At 48.1% G+C, this 21877-nt stretch overlaps 1 long non-coding RNA gene across 1 annotated transcript; it reads left to right on the forward strand.

Moving 5' to 3' along the window:
- The first annotated feature begins 8667 nt into the window (after positions 1-8667).
- On the forward strand, positions 8668-21165 carry LOC132439729 (uncharacterized). Its single transcript, XR_009522408.1, has 3 exons — positions 8668-8765; positions 9162-12893; positions 21144-21165. It is a non-coding gene; the product is annotated as an uncharacterized lncRNA (long non-coding RNA).
- The last annotated feature ends 712 nt before the right edge of the window (positions 21166-21877 follow it).

A 21877-nucleotide genomic window follows, 5' to 3' on the forward strand; every position in this document is an offset into this window, starting at 1 on the left:
TCGTTTGCTTTAGAATTTCAGAATTCAGGTATGTCATTAAAAACACAGTTCCTGCCCTGCGCCTGAGCTTCAGCTTTCCAGGCCTGCAAAGGGCCAGGGAATTGCTGTTTCCATAAGCCCCTTGGGAGACCTAGGCAGGAGGCCGGCAGCCGCTGCTCAAGAAGCTCAGGGGTGAGCTCGGACAGGTTGCCATCTCAGACTCCTGCTAACCCCATCCAATAGCTTTTTATCCAACTCCACTGTTTTTCATGATCCATGTGTTTAAGTCCTGAGCCATTTTGGTGGTTTGGGAACTTGAACTGTATGATACGTCAAAGTTGGTTTTGTCATCACAGTAGCTCACGTGTATTGAGCAAGTGTGGAAGGAATCCGGGTAAGCACTTTGTGAGCCTCTCATCAAATCCCCTGCCTCCGCTCCGAGGTGGGTCTTATTCCCTTCACTGCCGTTGTGTGACTGGCCCAGGGCTCCAGGCCAGTAAAGGCAGAGGAGGGCCCAGGCCTGAGCTGACAATCTCCCCATCCCATGCCCCAAACTCTGCTCCACACTCTCCACTTAGGAAACTTCTTTTCCCACAAGAAGTTCAAAGGAAAATGGTCTTCAGGAGAAAAGACCTGTTTTCCCAATTGTTTCCCTTCCCCTAGACCTTCCTGTGTTTGGCCTGATAGCCCTCATCCCAAATAACTCTCTCCTTTCTCCACCCCACACCCCTGAACTCAATTCCCAAACCACCCAGTTTGCCACCATGCTCCAGGCCTGTACACGGATATCCCATTTGACACCCTCCATCTTTTAGCCCTTACACCAAACCCTGGCGACCCCTTCACTGCAGCCTCTCTGGGCTTCACCCCTTGATTATTTTCTGGCCTTCACACCAGCCCCCGCTACCACCACCATCCATGCCCGGAAGACTTCCTTCATTTCTCTCCTCTCTAGAATTCAGTCCTCCAAACTTCCAACATTCCTGGATGGCTGGCGTCATTTACGTCTTCCTAAACCCGCTGCTGTCATCTTGCATTACCTTGCTTAACTGTCTGCCCTGACTCCGCATTGCTTTCCACGCTGAGTCTAAAATCCCCTCCCACCCCAGCCCACATCTCCCTGCTTCAGCAGCATGAATCTTCTTTCCTACAGATCCAACATATTATACCACGTTCTTTCCAGCCACCAGGCCTTTGCTTCTGAGGTTTCTGCCAGTCAAGCCCTCCCTCTCGTTTTCCCTAATCCCAACCCTGCCTTCCTTTAACAGCCCAGTTCCAAACTCCTCGCCTCCACAAAGCCTCCTCTTTCACCTTTAATTCCCTGATGCTCCGTGTGCACGGTTGGCATCGCATACTCTCACACTTATTTGCTGTCTTAGAATTAGTCTAAGGTTGTTTCGGGTCTGCATGTTTTTCTCTCCCCAGCCAGATGCTATTGCTGTTGAAGAACAATGACCAGATCCCTTGCTCTGCAGCACCTCCTCACCCAGAGCGCAGTGAGGGGCCTTAGTAACTTTGCACTGAATGGAAACAATTCCTAAATGACCATCCCTTTAATTACAGTGAATGACTCCAACGTCCAAAGCCAGTGGAGTGTGTGCTTTGTGGATGGAAATGATCAGGTGATAAAATGGGGGCAAAGAACACAGGACTGAAAGGTGGGACACCTGCTTTATAACTGCACCTTTTCTTCTGAGCAGCTGTGTGAACCACGGCAAGTCACTTTACTTCTCTGTCCTGAGGGGTCCATCCAGATGTCCCGTGGGACCCTTTTCAGCGCTCACATCCTAAGATCTGTGCGCATCCACCCACTTCTCACCCAGCTGATGATCAAGGGCACATGTGTCTCTCTGGACCTTACTTTACTTACATATGAAATGGAAACTACAGTAACAGTAGCCAATTTATAGAGTGGTTGTAAGGATTAAATGCAACAATTCAGAAAGCTCTTAGCCTACAGCCTGGCCCACAGAAAGTCATCAATAAATGGTAACTATTATGAAGTCACTTGGCCAGGGTGAGGAGGGTAAGGTGTGCCCACAGGAGACAAGAAGGTCGTCCCCCAGTGTTCTGACCCATGTGGGAAGTCCCAGAGTCCATAAAGCCATCTGAGCTCTGAAGAGGTCAGGATGGGGCCCCGGTTCTGTCCAGCAGCCTTGCAGTGGCTAGAGCACCAACTGTCCCATTAACGACAGGACTGCTGGCAGTTGGGGCGACCCTGTTGTAGAGTCCCATCGATTTTCCCATTACCCTTTAATGCTGTGTATTAAAGGCTTTGCAGATCCACTCTGTTACCTTCTTTCTTATTGTCCCCAGGGCCTGCCCAACTGCTTGGGAGGATTAAATTGCCTGGATGCAGTAAACCTCTCCTCAGGGTAAGACACCTCTTCCTGGGCAGAGCTTGGAAGCCAGGAGCCTTGGAGTCCCTCCTGGCTCTCCCCTGAGGTCACGCACACACTGACAGGGACCCTATAGGGAGCACAGGCCATGCTCCTGGGCCCAGCACACAACCCACTGACAGCTGGAGGAAGAGATGCCCGCAGAGCCAGGTCCTCACTCCTCTGCTAGGTGTCTCCTCTGCTCTTACCTGGCCTCAACCTGCTCCTGGTGAGTCACTGCCTTTGCCTGAGCCTCCCCTCCCATGTTCCTCATCTTGCTTCCTGCTGGCCCTGCCTCTCCCTGCCCAGATCCTAAGATTCATCTTCTGGCCCTGCCTCTCGGTGATTCCGTTTAGTGTTCTGGATACTAACACATACATGGTTTCACCTCATTCTGAACTTAAGTTTGCCTTCATTTTCTTATTTGTGAATGGGACTCTAAGTCCTCTCTTCAGGACTGGGGGAGATGGAGTCCATACGGTTCTCTGATGAGAGGTCAGAGGAACAAGCACTGCTCTTATTTTGAGGTATGACCAGAGATAATGAGGTTGATATTTCAGATGACAATCCATCTACGCAAAAAAGATTCGCCTCACAAAGCAAAACACCACTTCAAAGATGTACCTGCACCCCATTTTCAGCTGGCATCCTAGCGAGCAAGTCTCCATCTTCTGAGGGTAGATTTGAGTGTTGGATATGGTCACTCACAATTAAGTCTGGTATGTAAGGCCAGACGCTATCAAACTCTTAGAGGAAAACATAGGCCGAACACTCTAGGACATAAATCACAGCAAGATCCTTTTTGACCCACCTCCTAGAGAAAGGGAAATAAAAACAAAAATAAACAAATGGGACCTAATGAAACTCAAAAGCTTTTGCACAGCAAAGGAAACCATAAACAAGATGAAAAGACAACCCTCAGAATGGGAGAAAATATTTGCAAATGTAGCAACTGACAAAGGATTAATCTCCAAAATATACAAGCAGCTCATGCAGCTCAATATCAGAAAACAAACAGCCCAATCCAAAAATGGGCAGAAGACCTAAATAGACATTTCTCCAAAGAAGACACACAGGCTGCCAACAAACACGTGGAAGAATGCTCAACATCATTAATCATCAGAGAAATGCAAATCAAAACCACAATGAGGTATCACCTCACACCAGTCAGAATGGCCATCATCAAAAACTCTACAAACAATAAATGCTGGAGAGGGTGTGGAGAAAAGGGAACCCTCTTGCACTGTTGGTGGGAATGTAAATTGATACAGCCACTATGGAGAACAGTGTGGAGGTTCCTTAAAAAACTACAAATAGAACTACCATATGACCCAGCAATCCCACTACTGGGCATATACCCAGAGAAAACCATAATTCAAAAAGAGACGTGTACCACAGTGTTCATTTCAGCACTATTTACAATAGCCAGGACATGGAAGCAACCTAAATGTCCATCAACAGATGAATGGATAAAGAAGATGTGGCACATATATACAATAGAATATTACTCAGCCATAAAACAAAACAAAATTGAGTTATTTGCAGTGAGGTGGATGGACCTAGAGACTGTCATACAGAGTGAAGTAAGTCAGCAAGAGAAAAACAAATGCCATATGCCAACACATATTTATGGAATCTAAAAAAAAAATGGCTGTGATGAACCTAGGGGCAGGAAAGGAATAAAGACACAGACGTAGAGAAGGGACTTGAGGACACAGGGAGGGGGAAGGGTAAGCTGGGACGAAGTGAGAGAGTGGCGTGGACATATATACACTACCAAATGTGAAATAGATAGCTAGTGGGAAGCAGCTGCATAGCACAGGGAGATCAGCTCTGTGCTTTGTGACCACCTAGAGGGGTGGGTTAGGGAGGGTGGGAGGGAGGTGCAAGAGGGAGGGGATATGGGGATATATGTATGTGTATAGCTGATTTACTTTGTTATACAGCAGAAACTAACACAACATTGTAAAGTAATTATACTCCAATAAAGATGTTACAAAAAAAAATTGTCTGGTGAACAAACAGAAAGCTCTTCTCCTCTCTCACAATGATATAAAGTAAGGAGATGCCATTCTCATTGTATTGATACAAGGGTTGTCTCAATGAAAAGTTCTAAAAACTACTTTGGAGTAAGTGTTGCTTCCCAAGGTGACAGCTTTGAAAGAAAAGGCACTTACATGATTCAGCTTTGACCTACTTGTATATTAAACAGGACTTTTTGGTGGCAGGTGAAAGAAATCCTTAAGGCAGAAGAAATAATTAATTGTCTCAGTGATTGACACACACACAGTTAGGTCTTGTTTCAGGCATACCTGGATCCACGGGCTGAAATAATATATTCGGGACCCGGCCTTTCTTGATCTCTCAGGTTTTTTCCTTTGCTTTCTCTTCACTCTCAAGCCAGTCTTCCAAACATGGTGGTCCACAGCCACTCAATCTTCAAATCCAATGGAAAAGAGAGCTTTACTTTCCCATCAGTTTCAACAAAAGCCCCAAGATGGACTGTCATTGGCTGTCTTGTGTGATACCCTTCCCTAAACGATCACCATGGTCAAGGGGTTGGAATTCATGAATGACCAGTTCTGGGTCATATGTGTATTCTTAAAACCAGATTATCCCACAAGGACCAAGAGTGGGAAAGAAATGGTTCCACAGAGGAAAAAATGAGATGCTGGTACCAGAAGAAGAGGGGCAAATTCTTGCTTGTCAGACAAAAACAACAGATACCCACTGTTTTTTGTTTTAATGTGTTTCATAGTCGCCATATTAAAAGGGTAGGATCATGAAAGCTTTTCTTTTAAAATTTAACTTGATTCTTATATTACAGCTCATAAAATAGATAGGTATGTAGATATCCCTTGAAAGCAATTTATACTTGAGCAAACTAAAAATGAAACTGCTTCATTCATTTCTGGTGGCATCTTAAGCAGTGTCCTTGCACTGAAGTCTAGGACATTTGTCTGGAGAGGTTTTCGGGAAGGTCTAATCAATTAGCATGGATATGTTCTCATTTGTTCTTCCCTTTATACAACATCTGGTGGGCATGATGGGCAATACTCTGTGGTTATAGAATACAATAGTAGTTTTCAAACCCTTTTTAGAAACAGAACGCTGTTTGCAAATGCCATCCCCCAACTTATCAAACAGTTGAGGGCAGAGCTGCTCTGGTTGACCTGGGGTAGAAAACCCCAACCCCCTCTGCCAAGTTCCCATCCTCCCCTGTTCTCCTCCCCCTTCCCCTCAGCCTCTGATTCATGACCGCAGAGCTCTGAACCTCCGAGAAATGCAATTTGAAAACCACTGGAATAGAGCGAAGTACCTGGCTCTCCTGAACAGTTTGGGGCTTTGGCTTCAGAACCACAGTCGGGAGGAGCGCAAAACGGACATTTATCGGGCACTTACTGTTCAGGTACTACACCTTCTCCATCTCAGTTAACGGCTATGACAACCCTGTGAGGTAGCAATTATTATCCCCTTTGACAGATGGAAAAATTGAGGCTCAGAATATCACAAAGCTGGCAGGACATGTAGCTGGTTTCGAAGCCAGGTCTTTCTGATTCAAACCACCCCATCTCCTTGGATATTCATGGAGTGCCTACAGGAGGCCAGGTACCATCCTAGGTCCTTTGATATGGACTGTTTCATTTTATTCTTACAAGACCCTTTCCCCAAGGGAAAACATCCAGACACCAAAGAGCACATGCCGTATGATTTTGTATAAATTTCAAAACTACATCTACCTAACCTATAATGATAGAAATCAGAAATAGTGGTTCCCCTTGGTGGAGCAGGGGTGGATGGGTGGTGCTGACTAGGAAGGAGCCAGAGGGAGCCCCGGGGAGCACAGGCAATGTTCTGTGTCTTGATCTGGGTGATGGTTACATGGATGTACTCATGTGTAAAAACTCATCAGCTGTACACTTAAGACTTGTATGATTTGTCACATGTGAGTTAAACCTCAGTTTTTTTAAAAAAAATTAAAACCCTACTATTTAAAAAATTATCATTGTAAATATGAGGAAACTATGGTTCGGGAAGGTAACTTGTCTAGAATCATATATCGGAGTGGGAACCTTCCGAGGTCTTTGTGATGCAGTCCTCCTGACCCGTGGGCCCATCTAGGGCATTTGCAGTGACCCTTGGGTGGGAGCAGTGATGTCCACGGATTGGCATCCAGAAAGAGCTCTGTGTTGCTCAGGATGGTGGTCAGTCACTTCAGATTCCCAGAGCCGTCCCCTCCCTCCCCTGCCACTGCACCCCAGCCTCGTCCCCCCTGTTTGGCTTTGGTCTGGTGGCTGCTTAGCTGTCCCTGATGTTCCTGTGTTGGTGTGATGGCTGAGGACGGGGCACTGGGCAAGGCCTGGGCTCAGAGCCACGAGAGGCGTAGGAAGAGGGGTCGTGAGCAGGTGAGGAAAGGGAAGCCAGTCCCTGCCGTCAGGGACGCTGTGTCTCCTGCCAGAAGGCCTGGTCTCCTGGGCCGGTCCCCATGCTCTCCAGAGAGCCCTCCCAGTGTCATGTCTGTCTATTCAAACCCTGCCTGGGTCCTTCGCCTCTTCCCTTACGCTATAGGAGAGGCTTCTATGTTTAGGTTCCATTGTAAGGGAGACCCTGGGTTTCAGGCCAAGGATCCAGGGAGCTGGGAAACCACAGTCCCAGGGGCTGGATCAGCAACATAACTCTGTGGATAGAAAGGCAGCAGCCTTGGTATTGACTGGGTATAAAGGTAAGTCTGGTGGTGAATCACCGTGAGGCCCGAAGCAGGCCCCTGGCTCCCCGGATCTGAGGGGCGGGCTAGGGTCATGACCAGAGTGAAAGGCCTGCCTCCCTTCAGTCCCCTCCCCCTCAGACCCATCCCTCATGACACTTTCAGAGCAATCAACCCCAAACCCAAATCTGCCCACATCACTTTTCCACTTAAAACACTTTTCAATTCCTCCTCTTCCATCCAGTAGCAAAGGGGAAGCATCAGAAGTTTTTAAGCAAAGAAACAGTGCCAAACTAGAGTTGGCATCTGAGCCAAGTCATGAAGGATGAGTATATTTCAGGAAGTGAGCAGAGAGCCCACTGAGAGGACTCATGAGACAGGAAGTTGGAATGACCGAGTAGGACAGGTTGCTGCCGTCAGGGCCAGGCTGGGATATTTGGATGTCACACACAAGCACTGGTGACGGGTGATAATTCCTGAACAGAAAAGTCTGGCCATGATGTTCACACCCAAAAAATTATTCTATATAGGATGATCCAGAAAGGAAATAGATTGGAGGCAGGAAGATCATTTATTTATTCATTCAACAAGCATTTACCAAGCACCTACTATGCGCCATGCACTAGACTGTGTCTTGAGGAAACAGTGGCAAACAAAAAAGATATGGATCCTGGCCTCGTGAACTTTATGACCAGCAGAAAGGAAACGTATTGAACAGCAAGTTTCCAATGACATGTGTGACATGAAAGAGAAGTACCAGGTGTGGTAGGTAGTGGTGCTTACCAGGTTGAGGCAGGGAAGATATTTCAGCTGAACCTAAAGGATGGGTGAGGAGGTGCAGGGGTGGGGAGAAGAGAGCTCCAGGCAGAGGGGAACCACGGAAAAGGTCTGAGGCTGCAAAGAGGAACACGACACCCTTGGACATTTTTTACAAGTTGAATATGGCTTGAGCTGAGAGAGGAGAGGAGTCCTGGTAGATGAGGCTGGAGAGGCTGGGGGCGGAGGGGGAGGTATTGAAGCCAGGGGCCTGTGGGGAGCCCACCTTGTCAGGTTAAAGACCACTCTCACTACAGGGGAATGGATGGGGGCAGGGGGCAGGGGGCAGGAGGGGGGCAGGGCAGCCATTTAGGACATCATTGTGATGCCAGCAGAAAGATGGCAGAGCCCTGACAGAGGCTGTAGTGGGGAACGGAGGGGAGCGGGTGGATGCCAGGGCCGTGGAGACAGAATCTGCAGGACTCAGCGGGGAGGGAGAGGGAGCCAGAGAAGCTGGGGAGGATTACAGCGTTCCTGGCTTGGAGATGACCACAGCAGAACTCTTTCCCCTGAATTCAGTCCCTCCTGAACACCAAATCGCGTGTTCCGTGCTTTGCCCTTTAACTGGATCATAAGCTCCTTGAAGCCAAATACCAGGTCTTGCTCTGCCCTGGACAACACCTGCCTGGGACATTCCAGGTAAGAGATATTCAGTAAATAGCTGGTAAATGAGTAATAACCATGGAGGAAACACTTGGCTTAATCCTGTCCGTGGCCCGATGGCTAGACCTGGCCTGCCCTCCCCTCTCAGCCTTTGCTCCCCGCCTTATCCATTCCCCATTAGCCGCAGGCACAACCCGGGGGCAAGGGGCAGAAGTGGCTTGTGAGCCCGGTGCCACCCGGAATACTTAGAACATGAATCGCGAGTCAAGTGGCCCCTCTCACAGGTAATCGATGGCAGCATATCCTGATCGTTTTCATTATTATTATTTTCTTATGCACGTGGGATCGGGAGATTTATTGTTGAGGCTACAGAGGCAAAATCAATTATTCATGTTATAAATTAGAAAATGATTTATGCCTACAGGAGACGGGGCCTCAGCGAGCTGAGCGCATTACAGATAAGCTTTGCTGAAAGAACCGAGATTTATCTGTAAACTTCACAAATTGCAGCTCCAGTCCTGTTCCCAACCCCTCCCCCAGGGCACCCATCCCTCTTCCTGAGTCATTCTGTCTTTCTCTGTTGTCCACCATCCTCTTGACTCCTATTTCCTCTCCCTGCCTCTCACTGACTTTTTGTTCTTCTCTCCTGGTTTTTTGTTTGTTTGTTTGTTTTTTTGCAGTACACGGACCTCTCACTGTTGTGGCCTCTCCCGTTGCGGAGCACAGGCTCCGGACGCGCAGGCTCAGCGGCCACGGCTCACGGGCCCCGCGGCATATGGGATCTTCCCGGACCGGGGCACGAACCCGTGTCCCCTGCATCGGCAGGCGGACTCTCAACCACTGCGCCACCAGGGAAGCCTTTCTCTCCTGTTTTTTACCTTTGACAAATGCCCCAGCGCTTGCTCATATCTCTTTTGGGGGCAGACACTCTTGAAGCTTCTAAATAAACTTTCTGGTCACTGGGTACAGCCTGACCCGTACAGGAAGAGATAGGTAACAGCTGGGGGAAAATCCTCCTCGTTCAGTTTATCTGTAAACCTGTAGAGAGGATGAAGGACCGAATCACATCTCTTGGAGTAGCTGACTCCTGCCTCCAGTTAAAGACAACTGGTACCCAACATCTGCATTCCGTCTTCTCAAGGGTTCTTCCCAGAGAACATGGTAATGAGAAGCAAAGTGAGGATGTGGAAAGTCCATGGGCTTTGGAGTCCAATGTACAGGGAGTTGAATCCCAGCTGTGCAAGTCACTTACCCTCTCTGGTCCTCAATTTTCTTCTCTGCAAAATGATTTTGCAGCATTGGCCCTACTTCACGGGATTGTTGAAGGAGTAACAAAGACGGAAGGCAGGAAGGAGTATAAGCACGGCAGCCCCAGCACTGTGCCTGGCACACCGGGAGTGCCCCCAAGATGTTAGTTTCATTTGGGTGGACAAAAAAAGTTTCATTTGGGTGGACAGTCTCTCTTCTGTCAAACAACAACCGCCCTGGATTCAAAGATGAGTTGAACTGGGAGCCTGAGGACAGGGAAAGGTGTGTCCCGATGACGACCACCTCCAGTGAAGGCATCGTGGACATAGGGAAAAGGGGTCTAGCCCCAGGAGTAAGAAAACCAAGGTTCCAGACTTGCTCTCTCTTACGAACCTATGACCAGGACAAGTCACCTTACTCTCTGAGTCTCGTTTTTCCCTGCTGTCAAGTGGGGATGAAATACTTGCCCTTCTGACCTCATAGGTCTTTGTAGCAAATGAAAGGAAGGCTCTAGAGTTGCTTGGAAAACTCTGAACTTCTCAACAATCTTGATAATAATCACAGCAGCACCTTGGAGCGTTCTTATTGGATGATGTTATAGGAGAAAATCGGCAAACAAGAGATTTTGGTCAGCTGGAGGGCAACCGTGAAAGACACGTGCTTAGGAAGAATCAGTCTCTTGAGTGACTGAGTGACTACACCTAGAATGCTCTGAAATGGCCCCAAAGCCCCCTGAGGGGTCTGCACACTTCCCGAGGGGCTGTGCTGGTCCTGCTGGCCCACTGATGCCCACGACCCTGGACCCACTAGGCCCCCAGGTCCAAGGCTAATATGATGGCGCGGCGCCGTCTCATGGCTGACTTGGCCCAACGTCAGGAATCGCTGACCACAGAGAGCTAACCCTTCTGAGTGCCCACGTGTGCCAGGCGCCAGGGATAGTAGTGAGCACACCAGGCACAGCGGCTTCCCTCAGGAAGTGTGCAGTCTAGCGGAGGAGACAGACATGAGACAAAACCACACACACACACACGTAAACCTGTAAATTGCACGCTGCAAAAAGGTGCTATGGTAAGGACATACAGGGAGCTATGAGATCCAGGCAGGGGGCCTAGCCCCAGCCTGGGGAGTCAGGCAAGTCCCCCAAGAAGAAGTGGGTCTAGGCCAAGACCCAAAGGATCAAGGGACAAAGAGGAGTAATGAGGGGAAAGGGATAGGTTGGGGAGACTGCGTGAATCCCCTGGAGGGAGGGGAACAGGGAGTTAGAGGAAGGAAAGCGGCCAGTGTGGCTGGAGCATAGGACCCAGCAGGCAGTGACCGGAGGTGGGGTGGGGAGGCCGGCATGGGAAACTTTAAGAAAGAATCCAAACTGTCACCAGCTCCCCAGCCAGGAACCTGCCTGCATTTGGGGGATTGTCTAACAGGAGCCCAGGAGCCGAATCCCAGGCCCATAGTCCTGACCTGGGAGACTCAGCCACATCCTCTTCCAAGGGCCCAGAACCCTGGGATCTGTTGGGTCTCCTCCTTCAAGGGATCCCATGTCGAAAGACAGAGCCCTTCCCCCTGTTCTTTGGAAGATCATGGGAGACCAGGCCCCGGGTCGCCAGGGGAAGTTCCACAGAGTCCACTCAGCACTGCCCCCAGAGTCCCGGCCCCTTTCCCCAGATCCATGGGCACCTGCCCCCATGGAACCTGATGCCTGAAAGTAATTTTTCTCACCCCTATGGCTCTTTCTTGAAGTCCTGACACCTGGTCTTTCAGCTGACGGGAACCCAGTGAACCCATCCTCTCCCAGTGCCCCATGAGACAACCCCTCAGACCCCTGCCCTGGCCCAGGGAAGGACCACATCCCTGTTGACCAAGAAGCCTCAGACTGACCCCAGCTCCAATGATATTCTCACTGGATAAAACCACTAGATCCAACTTTAATTCTTTCATCGGATTCTCCAAGGACTAGTGCCAGCGTTTTCCTTGGAGTGTCAGATAATTCCCTCAGAGATTCCACCTACCTTAAAGCCCAGATTAGGTGATCCTACGCCCTACCTCCAAAATCCAGTGGCTCCCCATTGGCCATATCTGTAATGAGGGTCAAAATCATTAACATGGTAAGAAAGCCCCTCGAAGTGGGCCCCCATGTCCCTACCATATCCCTAGCCCTGTCTGTCCGCCGGCTGTGTTTGCCATGCTCATGTCCCACATGAGGCTTTCACACACACAACCTCACCACCAAAATCCTGCTTGTGCACCATGGCCCAGTTCAAACATTGTCCCCCCACCACGGCCGCCACCCCCGGGGCAGGGGGACAGCCTACAGGCATGGAGAGAGCACAGTGTAGTGGAGAGTGCCCTGGGCTTGAATCTTGGCTTCTCTCCTTAATAGCTGTGTACCCTCACTCAAGACACAATCTCTTTGGGCGTCAGTCTCTCCATATCTTAAATACAGGTAGTACCATTTCCCTCCCAGGTAACAGGGTCTTTTTGGGGGCAGGAGCTAGGGTTTGGGGTTCAAACCTGGCTAAGGAGACAGATGAAGACTTGAACCCAGGAAAAGAGCTGGGGAGCAGCATTTCAGATAGTCTAGGCCTTTCAGGGCCACAAAGCACTCCAGAAATAGGGCCTTATTACTAAGGTGGAAATGAGATGACGCCTATGAAAGTGCACCGTAAGTGTTAGATTGCTGTACATATCCTAGTTATCATCATCTCTGGATTATCAAAGAAGGAAACTGAGGGCTTTGGAGGGAGAAGAGGTAGCAGACTCATGACAGGAGCCAGCAGCTGCCCCTGGGACGCCAACCAGCTTACATCAGGATGGAAGCTTCAGCTCTCGCCGGAGAGGAAAGTGCAGGAGGTTGATGAACTAGCTTTGGCAACGCTTGGTTACCTTGTCCTGCCAATAAAGTCACCAGGATTGAAAAATGGAACCAACTCCCTCCCTTGCCCTTGTGCTCGGGTGTTCTGTGTGTCTGAGCTCTGTCCTTTTTGCTGCCAAATTACCTTTGCTCCCCTCGCTCTGGAAAGCTGGCGGTGAAATGACCTCCCCATGTAGGTAATAAAGCTAAACTGCATGCATTAGGGTGTGGATGGTGCTGGAACTAAAGGTGCCTCGACTCACAGGGGAGCGGACATGGGTCTGAAGGAAAGGCGCCATCTGCTCTCTCATCACAGGTGAGACACAAAGCCTCTGAGGCTTTGTTTAAAGACTAAAGAGATCAGTCTAAAGTGGGATTTATTAGCACAGGTTCAGAATCAGGTAAACCTGGAATGGAATATGAGCTCTGCCACTTAGTAGCTGTGTGACCTTGGACAAGTTAACTTAACCTCTCTGAGCCTCAGCGTGCTCATCTGAAAAATGGGGGGAATAATATCTACCTTACCAACTTGTTGTAAGGATTAAATACACTAACTTAACTTAATGCTTGATGCTATTATAGCCGTTCAATAAGTGATAGCCATTATTATTATTAATGACCTTCCCAGCTGAACCCTCCAGCTTTCTCTCAGAACTATGTGAGAAGGCCAGGAAGTAAAGCACCTGGGAGAACGAAGGTAAGATTGACATTAGGAAGATAATTATGGCTGAGAAGAAAATAAGCTTGTGTAGGGAGAAGACTTTGCCTGAGAACTTGAGACCCCTACCTCAAACCCCCTTTGGCATGCCATCAGTTGTGGGAGTGGGCATAAGAATAGAGCAGCCAACAAGGTTTACCCTGCCCGGATACAGGGTGCAGGGAGGGTCTTGCAAAAACTCTGGACTGGGAGCCAGGCTAGTGTAACTATAACTGAGCCTGGGTGTTTCCTCTTTGAGAGGATCTCTAAGGCTCTATGCAGAAAAAAAAAAAAAAAAAAAGCCTAGTGCAAATGTAATAAATGCTTAATAAATTTTTGTTGAAAGGAAGGGAGGTAATAGGGAGGATGAGAAGGAGGAAGAAGGGAGGAGAGGAGGAAAGAGAAGGCAGGCTCTAAGGGAGGAAGCCAGGGGAGCTGATGGGGGTTGGGCTCGCACCTGTTCCCTGTCCACCATGTCTGCCAGGTAAGCAGCCTGCATCTGGTCAGCAGCACTGCCTCAGAAGCTCAGCTCTGTGCGGTGTAGTCTGACCACTCCGCACGCTGCTCAGAGGCCTGGAGCTGGCCCACAGCCCCTCTGTGTAGGTCCTGGTAAGCCTGCGTCCCCCTCCCCTCCAGCCCCAGGCTCAGGCGGGGCAGCGTAGGTAGGAACTAAGATCTCCCAGGCTGCTTACTGCCGCCCTCCTCCTCTGACCCCACGGATCTTTTCAGCTGCCATCCCAGCTCCTTTCCTTGCTTCACTGACCAAGCAGCTCGTCAGCGCCCTGTCCTTCTGGCTCTGGAGCCTTCCACGCCTTTGCGGCATTGGCCTGCTTCTCCCTTCCAAAAGGGCAGCATTGTCTGAAACCTCCCACATCCTCCCGCAGGCTGTAACTGCCTCTTCCCTCACCTCCCCGCTCACTGACTCTCCCCACCCCTCACCAGTAGCTTCTCCCATCCTCTGCATGGTGGGCCCACTTAGTTCTGAATTAAATCAGTATATCTGGTTATGGCCTGTATGGGCACTTAGACATCCAAGGTCATGTTAGGAGATCCCCGCCCTCCCAAGCCACCTCCAAATTCAATCACAATCTTGGTCCAGAACATTCTCCACTCCCCAATCCACCCTCCACCCTTCTCCTCCTGCCAAAGTCTGCAGATGATGCCTCCATAAGTCCCTACATTTAGCTTGCCTCTTCCGACGTGGATGGCACATAAGGCCCAGCTCAAATGCCACCTCCTCCATGAGGCCTTCCCAGAGCTGAGCCATCAGAATTCATCACCAGCACTTTGCTAACAACAGTGTTTGAAGCACAAATCACAGGCTGCCTGCATTAGGCTCAGTCATGTGGCTGCCTCCCCACTCGGCCTCTAATTTCTTAAACAGGAAGCTTCACTCATTCATTTCTGCCTCCTCCGCACCTAGCTTGTTGCCTGGAACATGGAAGGTACTACAATAACGTTTATTGAGTTGACTAAATGGTAGACACTACGGTTTGGCTGGTTTACGGAGCACTCAGCTCTCTCGGACGATGAAAAAGTGTGCTGTTTAGAAGGATGTCGCTTCAGGCGCTTCATCCATCCCCCAAGGATGGAGCAATGACCTGGCAGTTTTCCTCTCCAGGCCTGTGGCCACCAGTGTCCATAGGGAAAGATCCCTTGATATCCAATTCCCATCTGTCATTGCACCACCACATTGCGATTGTTTTCTATAGCAGTCCTGATTTCTGGTTCGGAATCAGATTATTCTCTACTAGGATGTCTGGGTCTTTTTCATCCCTATGAATAGATAGACACTGGGTACTTCCCTCACCTCCCCCACACTCCTTTTCATTCATATAATTTATTCCTCTCTCCTTGGAGAAAAACATAGTTTTGATCCGTTTGCCTGTATAAATAAAAATACAGAAAATAGTCTAATTTGGGCGAGCAATCATCTTCGTCCCTTTCCTAATTTCCATTTTCCTTGTGGATAACACCTTCAGGTTAAAAACCTCAGACATCTTTGCCTCTTCAGATTTACTCCTTCCCCATAGCTAAGGAGCTAATTCATTCTTAGGAATGTTTCTGGGTTCATCCCTCCCTTCCCATTTTTAGAGGTTTTAGTCCTCAACGCCTCATACCCGAGAGACAGCCCTTATGGAATGTTCAAGCAGGAAAGGACATTAAAAATCATGGTCCAGACTTCTCGTTTTAGAGATGGGGAAACTGAGGCTCTGGCGTGAACCAATGGGCCAGTGTCATGTTGAAAAAGAGTGGTTGCCCCATGAGGGCAGGGCCAGGTCTGCCGTATTCACCTCTGTATTCTCAGCGCCTGGCAAAGTGGCACACAGCCTCATACTCGATACGAACAAGGCTTGACTGATGGAAGCAGATTCAGAACTGGGTCTTCTGACTCTCAGCCCAGGGCTCTGTTCACCCCGCCAGTGCAGTGGCCACCTGACTCTCTCCCAGCTGCCAGCTCATCCCTTGCCATCTAAACTGTGCCTCAACATCCAATCATAGCTTCCTTTGACAGGCTATTTTCCTGCCTCAGGACTGAACACAGGTCCTTATTCATTGCCTTGTAATGAAACATACTCTCCCTCCTTTCTCAAATTATAGGGGCACTAATATTTTTCTTTCCCAAAAAAAAAAAAAGATGGAGGTATATATTGTTGAGGGTGATAGAAAGGAGAGAATGGGCTTTGACTTTCTAAATTAATGAAAGTCCAGACCTGATCTCCCAGCAATAGGATCCCAGGCCAGGAAATGAAGAACCTCTTGAACTGGCCTGATGGGGAAGGGGAGGGGAGGGACAGAAGTGGGTGCAGGGCCAGGCAGGAGAAGCCAGAGGGGCCGGAACCGAGGGAACCTTAGCCTTGTCTGCGGGAATCAGAGGTCAGCTCTGACCAGGGGCTCATCAAGTAGCATGGTCAGGACATGCACAGTCTTCAGAAAGGAAACTGGGAGGTGGTCTCACGCAGAATGGTATCTCCACTGAGTGCTTCCCTGTCTTGGGGTCTGGAGCTACCATACTGAAGGGAGGACTCTCTCCAAGCATCCAAGACTGGGTTTCTCCCTCTGTATTAGTTTCCCAGGGCTGCCCAAACAAAGTACCACAGACTGGGTGGCTTAAACAATGGAAATCTATTTTCTCACAGTCCTGAAGCCAGAAGTTTGAGATCAAGGTGTCAGCAGGGTGGGTTTTTTTCTGAGGCTTCTCTCCTTGGCTTATAGATGACTATCTTCTCCCTATGTCCTCACATGGCCTTTCCTCTATGCTAGCAAGTATCTGTGTCCTAATCTCTTCTTACAAGGACCCAAGTCATATTGGATTAAGGCCCCCACTAATGACCTCCTTTTAATTTATCTACTTCTTTAAGTGTTGTCTCTCCAAATACAGTCAGATTGTGAGGTGCCAGGGGACTTCAACACATGAATTTGAGGGGACCAAAATTCAGCCCATAACATCCTCTCAGGGGACAGAGTCCAGGGTGGAATGGACATAGGATAAAGGCTGCAGAGGACCTACCTGGCTTCTTCTTGACGCATGTCCATGGGCAGGGAAGGTTTGGAAGTAATAGCAACTGATGAATGCCCACGGGCTTAGGGGTTTCCAGTTAAAGAGCTTTTAGAGCTTTTAGAGACTGGCAGCAGCAGACAGGTTTTGGCATGCAGTGTCTTCTTCACTGTCCTAGAAGAGACAAACTCAGCCTAGATTGGGCCATCCAAAAGTCTACCTGCACAGAACAAACGTACAAGACTCAGTTTGTTGTCCCAAGCTGTCCCAAGCTCACTCAGCAGGACCAAAATGGTGAGAAGTAGAATAAGGCAACAGAACAAAGACCCTGAGAATGGAGGCCTGGTGGTAGACTGATCGTGCTAATAGCTCTAGTTAATGGCCTTGCTGAATTACACCCCCTAACCTGTAATTTTGTAGTCCTGCCCACTCTGACTCTGGACTTGGCCATGTAATTTGCTTTAGCCAACAAAATGTTAGCAAATATTTGCAAGCAGAAACTTGAAAATTGGCTGTGTGTTTCCATTCCTTGTGTGATCAGCTTGTGGACATGTACCATGCCATGAGAACATGTCTGGGCTTGACATATTCTGTGCGGACACTTGACAGAGAGCTGAGTCACTTCGTTCATTGCAGTCATCCAAGCAATCCAGTCATAGCCATCCTAGATCAGCCGACAGCAAGCCAACCACCCCACAATTGCGGAAGAATCCAGAATAAGAAAACCTTCCAGGGGCTTCCCTGGTAGCGCAGTGGTTGAGAGTCCGCCTGCCGATGCAGGGGACACGGGTTCATGCCCCGGTCCGGGAAGATCCCACATGCCGCAGAGCGGCTGGGCCCATGAGCCATGGCCGCTGAGCCTGTGCATCTGGACCCTGTGCTCTGCAACGGGAGAGGCCAAAACAGTGAGAGGCCTGCGTACCACAAAAAAAAAAAAAAAGAAAATCTTCCGGCTAAGCCCAGTCACTGACCATAACAAGCTAAACAAGTGCTTATTGTTTTTAACACACTGAATATTGGAGTAGTTTGTTAGCATTATTGTGGCCACATAAAACTGATGCAAGAGACGAAGCAAGACGGCGAGCATCCAAGTACCAGACAACAGTCAGTGATCCAGAGACCCTCCAGAGGTCCAGAGACCAGAGCAACAGTCAGACTTGAACCCTGATGTCAAGGCAGCTTCCTCCTTACCTTGTATCCCTGACTCTCCCCAAGTCCTGCTTTTCACCTTCCTTCAATCAAGGTTACACGTGCATTTGCCTAATTCTCATACTAGGTTTTATACGTCTTGGTTTATCCATCACTCTCCTTCCCCTTCTCTCCATCTCCCCAGGGTACCAGAAAATCCCCCTGAACCAGGAGACAGAGTCTGACTCTTCTAATACCAACTGGGTAACCTTGGACAGCTCACTCCCCGGTCACTGATCCTCAGTTTTATTGTTTGTAAAGTGAGAGGTGGGGCCGGATGACATCTAGGGCCCCTCCAGCTTTGATAGTCTAGGTTCCTTGTCATCCTGATCCCAGACCTTTAGTTCCATGCAGCCTCTTTCCCTTCACCTTTTACTCTCCAATTGTGTTTTCTTGCTTTCTGGTCTGTATGCAGTTTGTTTCAGCTACCCGAGGAATAAAGCATTAAAAACCTATGCATTTCTGGTGTCATCTATTATCAGCTTTCCCTCATCATCTATTAGGAAGAAACATTCCCCCTTATCTTCCTCTTGTTCCTGGTGTATTTTAAAGAATGTTTTTCTATTTCCTTTTATGTGTTTTTAGGTTGCATCTCATTCCTTTCTTTGATTTTCCTCTTCTCACACCTATAAATTCTGGCTATTTCTTTGTTCTTTTCTTGGGGGATCGGGCCAAGCTTCCTGTTTTTGCCTTTCCAACTGGCAGATCTGTTCCCTCTGCAGCTTTTTGTCTGGCCAATGAGATTTCTCCTCATCACTTACCAATCTTGTTCATGCTGGAGGTTTTTGGGGTTGTTTTTTTTCTGTTTTTTTTCCAAAGGACTGTAATTCATCCTGTATGCCGGAGAGCTGATTGACAGTCACGACTCTGCAACTTAACTAACTTGAGAGACCTTGGACAGATCATTTAGCATCTCAGAGCCTCAGTTTCCTCACCTGTAAAATAGGGAAGTGACACCTGCCAGAGTTGTTATGAGGCTCTGAGGAGATGGGAAGAGAGACTTTGGGAAACTGCAGAGAATTGGATAAAGATAGGGGTCATTGTTTTTGCAGATAGGCTTTATCTTCTGCCTCATAAAGGTGAGCTCTGCAGAATAAAAGCAGAAGCCAGAGCTACATTTTATCCCAAAGAGCCCACTGAACAGGGCTGCTCAGCTTTCCTGAGCCCTGTTTCTCACAGCCTCCCCACTTCCCTCTCCGAAAATAAGACCCCTGGAGACTCCCTGACCTAACTGCCTGGGGCTGTGTGTTTCTACTTAACATTTTTACTGTCCAGTCTGATTCCCCATCATCTTTCTTCTGGTTCTTTAGGAAGGTCCTCCCTCACTTCACCATTTGAGCCGTTATTCTCATGCCCTGTTTGCCCTTCTACTCCCAACAGGTGAAGCCATGAGACTCAGGCTGATCAATAAGGTGACCTAAGCAGGGCCAATCAGAATCTTACCTGCGATTGATACATGGATATTGGGAAAGAGAAGGTATTTTTCTGCTGGTGTTGCAAATCAGAGATGGTGTGATTCTGGGACTCCTGAGAGCCATCTTGTCATCAAATGAGAGCCTGTCTTCAGAATAAAGCAAAGCGGAGAATGAGGGCTAGAGGAAGGGGCAGAGTCATGATGACATCATGTGATAAACATCCTCTCCTCCTTCCCTCCCCCCCCCCATTGAGTCAGCATATCTGAACCTGGATCTATACCTATACCTAAACTTCCTAGTCCTGTGAGCTAAGTACCTACCTTCCTGATTAGGCTTATTTGAGTTGAGAAACTATTATGCTACTGAAAGATCTAATACACCTCACGCATCTCAAATAATTCTGGGGACCCTCTGCTCCCTCTCACCACCAGTTGGTAATGTTCCAGGGCCAAGATGGCAAGGAGACACATAGAGGAGGAAAGGGAGCAGAGGAGCTGGTCTTTCCATCATAAGCTTGAGTAAGCTGTGTGCAGACTGGAATGTTCCTTCCTCTGTAGTGGCCTCATAGGGGGAGTCATGAGAATTTAGAAAGACCCCAGGCTTTAGAGGGAAACAGGTATGGGTCTTGATCCTGCTCCTACTTTTAAGCCATGTGATTTGAGACCCATACCCTCTCTGGGCTCCCATCTTACAGAACTATTTAGAAAGAATGAACATACAGACCCTGGTTTATAGTAGGCACTCAATAAATGGTATCTGTTATGAGAAGTTTCCTAATCATTCTGAATTCAACTTTCTAAACTGAAATTGTCTTTCTTTTGTGTTTTCTCTCCTGTTTTTCTTGTAAACCTATGTTGTAACAGTTTTTGGTGGTTTCCCCTAAGGTTATCTTCAACTTTAAGATACTCAAAGTATTCTTCTTCCCTACTGTACCTAGATGCTGCCTGCACATAATAGACCTTTAATGAATGTTTATGGGGTAAATGAGTCAGTGAACACTGAATTACAAAGTGCATTCGCTTCATTATAGCTCTACCTTCAGCACCATGGAGCTGTCCGCAGTACTCTGGAAGTGGGGAGTAGAGTCAGAATTTAGAAGTTGAATGTGAGTTGTCTAGCAGACTTCTTTAACTATTTCAGGTGTATTACCTGGTCTCTCCAACCTGGAAGTAGGTTCCTTGGCAAGAGGGAACTTTTCATATGTTTTATTTTTCACCTCATTCATTCATTCCTTCATTCATCCAATAAAACTTTATGCAAGTTCCTAGAAAGATACCTATATTTCTCAAAGAGCCTATAGACTCCCCAAAGTAAACCTAAAAAAAAAAAAAGACCTTTCCTCTACACATTTCTAGGCACATGGCATAGGCTTCATGGGGATGAAAACAGAATCTCATGATATTAAAAGTGGAAAAACCATTAGAAATCATTATATTCCACTCTCAGCATCACAACCCACCTTCCCCACCACAACTTATTTATTTATAAATGTAGAGACTGATGCCCCATGACTTTCCCAAGGCCACACTTCTGGTTTGCTGTTTGTTTTTCAACAAATTCCATGGGCCTCTATTCAAGTATTAAAAGATTTCCATCTTTGGATTTCTGGAGGGCAGCCCAAAGTTCTTCATAATTTTCCCTCTGAACAACAGCCCTCTGGCACTTTTCATCATAGGTCTACATTGCTCCTTCCCCCTCCTTCTTCCCCATGAGATTGCCTGTGCTTTGTGTTCAAAGCCGCATCACTGCTCTATCCCTTGCTCTCAGATTAATCTGGCTGCAGAGCTGGCCCAGAATTTCAATCATCTACATCACATCATGGTCACCAACACCAGGAACACCTCTGGGGAGGATGTGTTTTGCAGATTGCCTCTGGTAAGCCAGGATGCCTCTGTCAGAGTATTTTGTCCTCCTTCCTATCACCTTTGGGTATAGAATGTATTCACCATTCTCCCCTCCCTTGTATAGAGCAGAAAAACTCTTCCATCTTCCTATAGTTCATGTCATTCAGAGAGGGATGTTATTCAGATATGAGACATTTATCTGACCCTCAAAAATGGAGATAGGAAGCACCCGGTAGGGTCAGAAATATGGGAACCCAGGTAAGATTTTTAAGACCCTTTCAGACTGCCCCTTACACTCTACCACCATGAGGCTGGTATGCTTAGAGTCCTTTTATGCAGATATATTACCCCCACCCCTTTCTACCCATTTCTGGAAAGAGGTTTCCTGGAGGAGAGCTGTGCATGGAGGAGAGGAGGGCAGAGGAGAAAAGAAGTATGCGTATGGTTGTTAGTTGCTGGCTATCGCCCCCACCAGACTATAAGCTCCATGAGAACAGAAACCAAGTCCATTTTGTTCACGTTGTTTACCTAGGACCTGGCAACAAGTATTCAATAAATACCTGTTAGATGAAGAAATTAAAAAAAAAACAAAGAAGAGAAACTGAAGAGTCAAGCAGAGGAGAGGCACTTCCCTGTGCACATGTCTCCATCTTATAG

The sequence above is a fragment of the Delphinus delphis genome, chromosome 16 (genome assembly GCF_949987515.2).
Source record: "Delphinus delphis chromosome 16, mDelDel1.2, whole genome shotgun sequence".
Classification (NCBI taxonomy): domain Eukaryota; kingdom Metazoa; phylum Chordata; class Mammalia; order Artiodactyla; family Delphinidae; genus Delphinus; species Delphinus delphis.